We start from the raw sequence: 11602 nt of genomic DNA, 5'->3' as shown, positions 1-11602 counted from the left end.
CGTCTTTTCCTGGGGCGCTTTTGGCCGAAGATCGGTCTATCTTCGTGCGCTTGCCGTTTACAGCTGCAGAAGTCCTGAGTTGCCTTAACTTGTGCTCTGTGAGGAAGCATAGCCGCGACTGTTTTTGGCATCCCCAGATGGCCGCGACTCCGCTTGGCGTTGGGAATTTGAGACCCAGGTGATAGGTTCACGGAACTGCCTGCATGGCGTTGACCCATGGGGTTCCCATGATCACGTTGTAGATCGCGGGATGATCGACTACCGCGAACTCGACGATTTTCGTGATCTCCTTGGCCATGACTGGCAACTGGATCGATCCGAGAGTCATCGATACTTCGCCTGAAAAACCCGTGAGTGGTTTTGGCGTCGGAATTACTTATCCAAGTTCGATGCTCATCCGTTTGAGAGTGTCGCGGAAGATTACGTTGACCGTGCTTCCCGTGTCGACGAGTACCCTTCCGACTTCTAAGTCTCGTATAACAAGATCTATGACAAGTGGGTCGCAGTGAGGTTGATCGATGCCGCCGGCCTCTTCCTTTGTGAAGGTGATCGAGCAATTTTGGCCATCTCGGGGAGGGGACCATGTAGGCCAATTTGCACTCGATTCTGCCTTCCGTTGGTAAGCCTTGATGGCTGACACGGTATCGCCGCAGTATTGTGATCCTCCAATGATCATATTGACTCTGCGACGATTGTTATGGTTCCCCTTGTCGTCCGGCCCCCTACCGCGTTTATCCCCAGGTTGGTTTTGTTGAGGGGATTTTTCAGCGGACGGATTTTTGTCCGTCTTTCGAGGGCGATCAGAATCGAGGATGAGATCCTTGACGCTAGTTACTTCCGAGAGCTCTCCAGCGAGTAGCTTCGCGGCCAGTCTTGCTCCCAAGACTTTGCAGTTGGTCGTGGAGTGTCCTCGGGATTGGTGGAACTCGCAGAAGGTGTTTTCGTCATACCCTTGATTGCGAGTCCATGTGTTGCCCGTTGTCCGGCCTTGATCCGAATTGATCGCATAGTTATGTGCCCCTTGGAAATCTTCCCCCTCGTGATGGACGTACTTGTCGTTACGAGAGTTCTTCTTTTTCCCTTTCGGATCCGCGTCTTTTGAGGATGGTCTTGCCGCCTTATGTTTTTGCGATAAGACTTTAGTTTCTTCCTTGACTATGATGTAGTCCGTTGCTTTGTGGAGGGCGTCCTGGATCGTTCGTGGTTTGTCGAGAGTTATCCACTTTCTGAATTTCGACTTGTACCAGAGCGTCTTTCTCAGCGCGTCGATGGCCACTTTGTCGCTTATCCCACTGACCCTTGACATTACCAGCTTGAACCGACTGATAAACTCGCGGAGGGGTTCGTCTTCCCTCTGGGAGAGATTCCAGAGGTCAACATCGGAAGTTTCTCTGTCTATGAATACAGAGTATTGTTTGAGAAATTCCGATGCGAGCTGTCGGAAACTCCCGATGGTGTTACGACGAAGGCGTGCGAACCATTCCAGTGTTGCTCCTTCCAGGTTTTCAACGAACAGGCGGCAGTAGCCGGCATCTTTTTCGCCGTCCTTCAGTCTAGCTCTTCCCATCGCGATCTGGAAAGCCTGAAGGTGCGCTTTTGGATCGGCCGTACCATCGTACTTTGGTACTTTGATTTTTCCCGGATCGGACACCCTCATGTCCGAAATGCGACTGGTAAAAGGGGTCTTCCGAGCTCCTTCCAACAGTCAATCGATTTCGAGGGCAGCACTAGTAGCATGATGGATTTGAGACTTTACGGCCCTCACTTCTGCCGCAGTCTTGGTGATGTAGTCGCGAAGATCGCGGATATCCGATGTCTCGTCAGTAGATTTCCGAGCCTGTTGGCGTTTACTGCGAGTGAGCTCGTTTTGCCTTTCAGCCAGCTCCTCCTGTTCGTTCCAATAGGCGACTTCTTCCTCTTCCGTCATTGGTTTTTCGAATGGAGAGCCTTCCCGAGCGGATCGGCCTCTGGTCCTTCTTGGATGTCTATCGACGTCCTCGTCGGTGTCGTTGGAGACATCGCTAGGATCCAGGTCGATGTGTTCGGCTTCGTTATCCTCCGAGTCCTTTGCAGGGGGCGGAAGACTTTCAGGGTTCCCCTTTTCGATGGGAGATTTCTCGCTAGGGTTTTGACCGGAAGGTCGTTCCCGCGCGACTCTTGATCTGTCGAGTGGGGTAGCGAAGTCGAGCCTCTTCCCGCGGATTTTGGTGGTTCTGCGGGGATGGATTGCTTGGGTCCTTGCCGTTAAGGTTTCAACCTGTTTGGTCAAGGTATTCACGAGCTTATCATGTTCTTCCGACCTTTTCTCATAGGCGGCGAACATCTTTTTAAACTCCTCGAGCGTCGCGGCGTTGGCTTGTGCGTTGGCCGCGGATACGTACGCTACTGGAGTGTGGAGATCGGTGCCGCTGCCTCCGTTAAGAGGAGTTTGCACGTTATCCGCGTCGTTAGTTGACATGTCTGATTGAGAGTGATGTGGCTTTTGCGGGTTAAATTGATCCGTATTCCCCCTCCTTCTAGCGCCAAACTGTGGGAACCGAAATTCGCACTGTCGATTTCCGTTTAAATAAGGAAACTAGGAAAACCCTAATTTCCCAGAGGACCCGGATATCTGCTAATTACCACACGTCAAGCAATCAGAACACGAGAATAACAACGATAAAGTATAAGAAATCGAAAAAGAGAGCAAAGAAGATCTTATTCCGAATTTGCGTATGAGCGTTTACAACATGGTATAAGCCTGGGCTCGAGAGCTGTCGGCGAGATTCCTAGATCTAGTAACCCTAAGACGGCTAAACCTAGTTGAGTCGCAGCTCGAAATAACACAAACGGAAAATTGCCTAAATTGCTCTAAGTTCTAAGTTTGCTCTGAAAAAGTTCCCCCCCATGCTCCTCGCCTAGGACTCCTTATATACTAGCTCCAAGGTCGGTTTACGCTTTTACTCTTCTGCCCTTAAGCCGTCATAGCATAAAAATGGAGATATTCCATTTTTCCCGATCTTCACAATTATCTTCAAAACTTCCGTATTTATCCGCGGAAACTTGACATTTATCCTTTCTTGTGGGCCAAGCATAAACCATGCTGTGGTTTACGGGCTTTTGGTTAGGAAAATCGTAGGATGGGCCTCGAGTCGTGTTTTAGGTACCTTTGGGCCGTCTTCCGACCCGACACGTTTACTACGAATTTTCCGCGGTTTCTAATCCGCGAAGTTTGATCGATGAGCTAGAATAGCGGAAAACATGGACTGAGCTTGCTACGGTCTTCGGGAGATAGCATTCGAAGATTTGACGAGAATGCATGGATTGATGTCTGTCGATGTTCGGAAGAGTTCAATCGCTACACAGCGACCGAACTTCGGCTCGAGCCCGGTCGCTACGTAGCGACCGAGCGGGACGAGCGCTCGGTCGCTACGTAGCGACCGAGCTTGGTCTTGAGCTTGGTCGCTACGTAGCGACCGGACGGCGTCAATGCTCGGTAATTACGCAACGACCGAGCTTGGTTTGTTTGGTTTGAATCTTCAAGGATACTTCTTCGTAAAAACTTTGTATTGGTTATATTTTACGAAAGTTGTATCCTTCTTTTTACTATCTCTTTCGGAAATACGATCTCCAAGGATTTTCGGGTGGTAATTCCGTCGTAACCGTTTTTAACCCCAACAGTATATATTTTACTAGGTTAAAAACTCGTCAGGGCATTTTGGTAATTTGGCTTGGCTTTGGTTTTTAAGTCTGCTGAATCCAAAATGTCGCGTCTGGTGTCTCGACATCGATCGATGGTACTCGTGTACATCGATCGATATTAATCTTCATCTGATGAGATCCTAGGATGATGCTCTGGAACAGATGGGATAATCCTTGCAGAAACGAATCAAAAGACTCAAGTTTCTCAAGGTATGTGGATCGAATGGTGACACAAGAGGCTGCGGAAAGGCTCCTTGATACTCCTAGGCAATAGATTGGATATGACACACCAAACTAGAGCCCTTAGTCTCTGGATATTACACACCAGAAGTTGGATATTACACACCAACACTCAATCAACTCGACAAGCAAGAAAAAAAGAGAAAACAAAGGTTTTTGATAAAAAGATGGATACTGATACAAGGGGCCACGACCAGAATATAAAGGAGAAGCCTTGTACATGCACAAGGTCTCGAAAATACAAGGGAAATAAAGACAAAGGCTCCCTTGGAAACACAACAAAGACTAGAGTTTTTCGAAAACTAAATAACATAAAAGCATAGCTTAAAATATAAGATAAGGTCTTCATGTGGACAGACCAAGATCAATCATCTAGGAGATAGGAGAAGTAGACTTGTGGCCTCGTTAAAAACCTTCCTTTGGAAAACCCAGTGGGACAAAACCAAAGGTTAGGAAAAGAGCACACACAAGCTACTTGCCTAGATGATGATCAGCTTGAAGGTGGAGTAGCTTGAATGATGGTTAAGGTGTCTTGGATGATCAAGCTTCGGCCAAGACTAATGTATTCTTCTTGTTTCCAAATGTTCTTCAAGGTTGCATCCTCAGCTACAAGCTCTTCAGGTTCAGGTTCATGCTTCCAGTCCTTGGTGCTTTCCATGATCATATCATCCCCTCCCACTTCAAAAAGATTTGTCCTCAAATCTGTGTTACCTGCAATAGAAGGGACCAAGTCAGTAACATCAGAGTTTATAATCAGATTACACTTACCTTGCAAGCCTCTTTGATAGGCATTGTCGCTGACTGGTTCTATTATATAGAAGGGACTGATCCATTTGGCTCTCCTTACTCCTGAGGCATTACTTAAACCTGATACATTGAAACAAGATAAGTGAACACAAGCAAAAACATCATAGAGTAAGAGTATTATCCCAAAGTTGTATTTTATCGGTTTTGGCTTGTATGCTGCATCTGGAGGTGCTTCTTTGATGAGGATGAAGCAAGTGACGTCATGATGTCTCTCCTGGCTTAGATCAGGCGGCTTGAAACGTTTGTCTACCTCACGCTTGTTCTTTCTCTTTGCATTCTTCAAAGCTTCCATATAATCTGCACATGACTCTTTTGGCAAAAACAAGTGCATCATATCTGTGTAATCAATAAAAGAACTCTTGAAAACATGATTAGTTACCTTAGCATGCTCACCTGGTCGCCATAGATAGGATTGAGATGTTCTACACTCAGAAAAGTTCAGACAAAGCAAACACAGAATCACCCGTCTTGTAGAACCCATAACTCTTTCATTTGAGAAGCTTTGGACATGATTCCAGTTCGACGTAAGACCCTGATGAGTGTAGTTTCCATTGCAGTTGAGTTTGTTGCTTAATTCCTTCTGGTTGCTGAGATATGATCCTCGGACTGCTCCTATGTCAGAGTTGGCGGCTAGACAGCTTCCAAGATTTGATTGTTGCATCTCCAACTTTCCCAAGGATCCATTCTTGATACTCTGATCATTACTATAGCCTCTCCTTTCGAAAAGTATAGCACTCAAAACTGTTTGACCTGTACCAATAGAAAGCAAATCAGGTTTCATGCGTTTCTTTGAATCTAGATAATTACCTCGGGTTGGTTTATTTGGAGATTGATGTAGACTGAGTCCATCTGGTGGTTTCTCCTTGATTTGAGAAGAAAACATGAGTTCTCCTCCTATTCCAGTAATCACTTCACCATTTAATCTAGTGAAATCTCCATCTCCACTCTTGGTTTGACAATCTCTGAAATGGTATTGAAGCTTTTGCAAATCTGGTGGCTTCCACACCTTAACATGATCAAGAAGCAAGGCATTTTGATCAGCTTCCAACTCTTTATTACCCCAACTGGTTCTACCACGTGCAGAGCACTCTCCAAGGATGATAAGTATGCTGGCATATGCTCCAAGTTTCCACAAGTAGAACTGTATCCTTCCACCCCAATCTGATATAAGCAGCTCACAGAATTTGGCTAAACCGATATGTTTTGCGGAATTGATAATATCTTGATGATCAGGAGGCCATTTGCTGCGTTTTCTGGTTTGTTGGATCCAGGAAAGAGTGTGTAACATTCTCCAATTGGTTTCGTAGTGAAACTCTTGCTGAGCTGAGACGTGCATCCCTTTAGCTTCAGAGGGTAAAAGATCACCAAAATCAATTGTTGTTGCTGCCGATTTCTTCTCAATCACTATGGGATTGTTCCTGTGATTCCACAACTCTCCTCCAGGCTCAAATACAACATGTTCCATGCCCAGTTCGTGTCTTGAAAGCTCTACTGCTCTGGTCTTGTTCCACACAAAAGGACTGATGAGAAAAGTACCCAAGAATGTTCTTTGGAAACCGTTTGAATCAGTGACAAATAGATGCTCTACTCCACTGTCTGATTTTGATGCCATGGGTGCCTCTTCTTCTATTACATCCCGTTTGAAGAGAATCAGGTCGTCCTTGATGGGTTGATCATCTTTCTGAATGGTGATTGTTGGAATCTCGGTTTGATCTTCTTGAACTAGTGCAGCCAAGTCTGATTGTGCAACTGAGTCTGGTTTTGCATCTTTGAGTTCTGAGACAGTTGAGGAAGGCGCTTGGTTCTGTACTTCTAAGGATGGAGATATAGTCTTGGACTGTTTAAATTGTTTCTCCACATCCCTAAACGCTTGTGAAATTGCCTTCCTTATGCTATCTTCAAAGGAATAGGTTGATGTTTTGCTTGATGAAACCAGGTTACTAGATGGACTTGATCTCTTGCTGTCTGGTTGTTTCTGAACTGATAATGAAGAACATAGCTTTGTCTCAGGCTGCTTTTGAATAACTTCCTTGTGGTACTGTCTTGGAACGTACTCTCTACGCATCAAAGCCCTCATCTTAAGCCATGTTTCCACTGGTTCTTTTCCATCAAGTCTTCTGCACTTTATCAACTGATTCCACCATCTTAAAGCATGACCACAAAACTCAGCAGTAGCCATTTGAATCTTCTTTTTTTCAGCATAGTGTTGACTACTGAAAATCAACTCAATCTTCTTTTCCCACTTCACATAAGCTTCAGGATCAGCCTTGCCATGAAAAGAAGGAATTTGATATTTCAATCCAGCATGCTTCCAGTTTCTGTCCATCTGATCAAACTCCTTTTTCTTGTACTCATCTCTGGATGATCTGCCTTTCCTTTGCTGCTGTATGTCTTGTCTGAATTTTCTCAATTGATCTTTGCAGGCTTTATCCATACTGGCTGTGAATTCTTCAAGAAAAAGCTTTTCTTTCTTGCTGAGTTCTCCTTTTTGATCTCCTGCCATGGTACCTGAGACAAGAGAAAGACTAAGCCAGTAAATAGTTCTACAGAGAAAACAAAAAAACAATTTGCAAAATCAGAGATTCAAATTGAAGCTTAAAACTTTAGACAATTCTCAGAACAAATTCAAACTCAACCAATGATTTAAAAGAGATCAAAACTAATCAGAACAGAATTGAAATCTTAAGCCTATCAGATCAGATTGATTTCGAAACTAGAACAAAAAAAATGGAGAGATAGATTTCGATTTCAGATTCAAGCACAGATTTTTCAAAACAAAAAAATCAAAACGAAATCAATCAAACTTGCACTACACGGATTAGGTTTCAAAATATCAATCAACACACGATCAGAGATGATATGATAACAGATGATGAGATTTAGATCAAGCAAGAACAGATCTAAAACAATAAGAACAGATCGACTGCAATCAACAAACAGATTCAGATCAAGCAATCGGATAACTTGATAAACAAGGATCCGAACAGTCTAATACCCAAAACAAGATCTAATTAACCCAAATTCGATAGATTTCTTCACAAGGAACACAGATCAACACGAAATCAAAGAGTATATGAAGAGACTTCACCAGATTCGTGATCAAAAACACTTAGATCTAACAGATTTCAACAATAGAAACACAAATCGATCAAAATCTCAACAGAATATGAAGAGATCAAATCGAAAATCAGAGAGAAAAATCAAACACTTCCCTTCCAGAGTTGCTCTGATACCACTTGATGAGATCCTAGGATGATGCTCTGGAACAGATGGGATAATCCTTGCAGAAACGAATCAAAAGACTCAAGTTTCTCAAGGTATGTGGATCGAATGGTGACACAAGAGGCTGCGGAAAGGCTCCTTGATACTCCTAGGCAATAGATTGGATATGACACACCAAACTAGAGCCCTTAGTCTCTGGATATTACACACCAGAAGTTGGATATTACACACCAACACTCAATCAACTCGACAAGCAAGAAAAAAAGAGAAAACAAAGGTTTTTGATAAAAAGATGGATACTGATACAAGGGGCCACGACCAGAATATAAAGGAGAAGCCTTGTACATGCACAAGGTCTCGAAAATACAAGGGAAATAAAGACAAAGGCTCCCTTGGAAACACAACAAAGACTAGAGTTTTTCGAAAACTAAATAACATAAAAGCATAGCTTAAAATATAAGATAAGGTCTTCATGTGGACAGACCAAGATCAATCATCTAGGAGATAGGAGAAGTAGACTTGTGGCCTCGTTAAAAACCTTCCTTTGGAAAACCCAGTGGGACAAAACCAAAGGTTAGGAAAAGAGCACACACAAGCTACTTGCCTAGATGATGATCAGCTTGAAGGTGGAGTAGCTTGAATGATGGTTAAGGTGTCTTGGATGATCAAGCTTCGGCCAAGACTAATGTATTCTTCTTGTTTCCAAATGTTCTTCAAGGTTGCATCCTCAGCTACAAGCTCTTCAGGTTCAGGTTCATGCTTCCAGTCCTTGGTGCTTTCCATGATCATATCATCATCTGTCGAAGCATTTCCTGATATCGATCGTCAGCACTGATGCGCATCGATCGATTATTCTTCCTCTCGTCGACCTCTAAGTGGTCAGCTCGGGTGAAATGTCCTTTATGCTCCAAAATGCTCCAAAGTCATAGCTTTACTCCGAAATGCACCTGAACCTGAAAACATACCTAGAAGAGTAGAAAACATAGATATATATATAGTAAAATACTTATATACCATGGATAAAAATGGGTCAAATCCAAGGTATATCAGGCCATCTGTTCCTTCCCGATAGAGGCTACAGACTTCTTCCGTTCAGAGTCAGTGTTTTTGGTGCTGCTGCTGTTATCAAGGTTTTCGATAAGTCTCACAGCTTCTAACGGATTCCGAGTAGTTAAGTTTCCTTCACTCGCCGTATCAAGAGCCATTTGATACTGTAAGGCGAGACCTCGGAAGAAAGTGCTGAGCAGCTGCACTTCGTTAAATCCGTGGTGTGGACAGTCTCGCTGGAAGAACCTAAATCTAATCTACGCATCTTTGAAGGACTCTCCAGCCTCCTGCGAGAATGTGGAAATTTTGTTTCGAAGTTCTTCAGCGCGCGCCTCATCGAAGAAGTTTCGTAAGAAAGCATTCTTGATGTCGGCCCAGGATGTTAAGGATCCTGTGGGTAGCTGCCTAAGCCAGTGCATCGCTTCTCCATTCAGCGTGTATCTGAAGAGCTTGCACAGCAGGTAATCTTCGGGGACTCCTTCCATCCGAATAGCAACGATTAAATCCTCGAACCGTTCTAGATGGTCCATAGAATGCTCGTGCGGTAACCCAGAGTAGGGTATCTGCGACACGAGAGTGTAGTATTGAGGCTTCAGCTCGAAATTTTGCTTCTGGATCTCCGGAAGTCGAATAGCTGATCTGTTTGAATAGTACTCATCTGGGCGATTGTAGTCGGCCAGTGGTTTTGATCGAGCATCCTCGTCTATAGGTTGAGCAGCTCCTGTAGCATCAGCATCAGGGATTAAAGTCCCCTGAGCGTCTATTTTCTGACCTGTTGCATTACGCAGATGACCGTCCTGGTCATACAGGTTTCCGTTCTCGTCCTGTGTTAGAATAATAACGTTTACCATTTTTGACGACATGGTATCGATCGACGTACGTGGTGTAATATCGATCGTTATCGAACGATTAGGATCGATCGACGATGAAGGTCTGGTGTTGGTCGACGGTTGGTTGTGAGTATCGATCGACGACGAAGTTTTTGTGTCGAGCGATGTGGGACGTTGACCTCTACGGATGGTGCGTTCCAAGTGAGAAGGATCGTCTGAAAACAGCAAGTCTTTCTCCTTGTTGCTTCTGGTACCGCTGGGCATGCACCTGAAAAGACAAGAAAAAGATTATGTTAGAAAGGGGGTAGAGAAGAGAATAAGAATCAATAAAACTAAAACTAATGGCGATCAAAGCTTCCCCGGCAATGGCGCCAAATTTGATACCACTCAAATTACCCTAAGGAGTGTTACTCTCATCAAAAGAGGTTCAGATATAGTATTTAGGGATCGAATCCACAAGGAGTTAGGGAACAATTAAATCTAGTGTTTATTAATTCTAAGAGTTGTAAATGTTTAAATGAAATAGCAATAGTAACAAGCGAAGTAAATAGTAAATGTAACTTGGTTGGAAATGATATTAGACGCAGGGCCACTATTCAGGTGTTGAAGATTATAATATCTATAGATGCCTATTTGTTGTATGCATGATATGTTAGAGCTCAACCGCTTAACTCAGTGATCAGCTGTCGCATGTTTCACTGGTTAACAAACTAGATCTCGTGTCTCAACGGTTAGTATGTTGACAACGAAAGAGTGTCGATCGATGGTCATATAGGGACGTCGACCGATACACCTTTACCTACGTCGACCGATAGTTAGTTGAGGACATCGATCGACGGGTTCTAGCCAAGCCTATGCGCGAGTATGATATGCCCTATTAAGATACTAACTTGGCGGTTAGCCCTCTCTAGCAGTCCTAATATGATAGATAGATGTCAGGATGGGATAACAAGGGGGCTTGAGTATGCAATCCTATGATCATGTTCTAGTTAGCAAGGCTAAAACAAGCAATGAATACAAATCTATCATGAATATCACAACATGGCAGATCTATAGTTTGGGGCTAATCCCACAAACCTATCTGAACCCTGGATCTAATAAATGAACTACTCAGACATAGCAAAGCAATTCATGACAATGAAGAAATGGAAATTCATAGTATAGATGAAAAGAAATGAAAACAAGGAGTTCCGCAAGTACTACGGGTCCTGTCCCCAGGACCGCCCCCTTCCCCCAAGAAATAGAAAACTTTCGATAAGGAGAACCTTCCATATTTCTGAATATGGAAAATTTTACCTACTTCAACCGACTAAGGCCCGCCTTAGAAAGACTATATAAAGGGAACCTAAACCCTAAAGCAAGGGATCAACACTTCGGGACTTAGAGATTAGAGCTAGGCGGCTAGAACTAGGGTTCTTACTCAAAACTGTTGTAGTTCCAGTTCTTTGATCTAATAAAACGTCTCTTCCTACTTTCTTACTTGCAAATCAATACAAATACTCACAAATTCTAAGCTTTGTCCATCGTTCCGTAGTACTCACAAAGATCCTACACAAAAATTCTCTAACAGTTTGGCGCTAGAAGGAGGGGAGTAATCTAAACTACTTGATAATGGCGGTGGACGAGCGGGATGAGCTACCCGAAGCTACCCAGAGAGAAGCTGAACTCCAAAGGCAAATCGATGATCCGCAAGGTCAAGTAACCGGGTTGCATAGAACTCGGGAAGAGACCAATCCCAAGCTTTATTCGGAGTTCCAGATCCTGAAGGAAAAGCT

At 43.8% G+C, this 11602-nt stretch overlaps 1 non-coding gene across 1 annotated transcript; it reads left to right on the top strand.

The window, feature by feature from the left end:
* The first annotated feature begins 9210 nt into the window (after nt 1-9210).
* LOC125607768 lies at nt 9211-9317 on the top strand. Its single transcript, XR_007338838.1, has one exon. It is a non-coding gene; the product is annotated as a small nucleolar RNA R71 (small nucleolar RNA).
* The last annotated feature ends 2285 nt before the right edge of the window (nt 9318-11602 follow it).

The sequence above is a fragment of the Brassica napus genome, chromosome A3 (assembly GCF_020379485.1).
Source record: "Brassica napus cultivar Da-Ae chromosome A3, Da-Ae, whole genome shotgun sequence".
Lineage (NCBI taxonomy): Eukaryota > Viridiplantae > Streptophyta > Magnoliopsida > Brassicales > Brassicaceae > Brassica > Brassica napus.
Note: the sequence above shows the minus strand (reverse complement) of the source record. Positions and strands in the feature narration are given on the sequence as shown.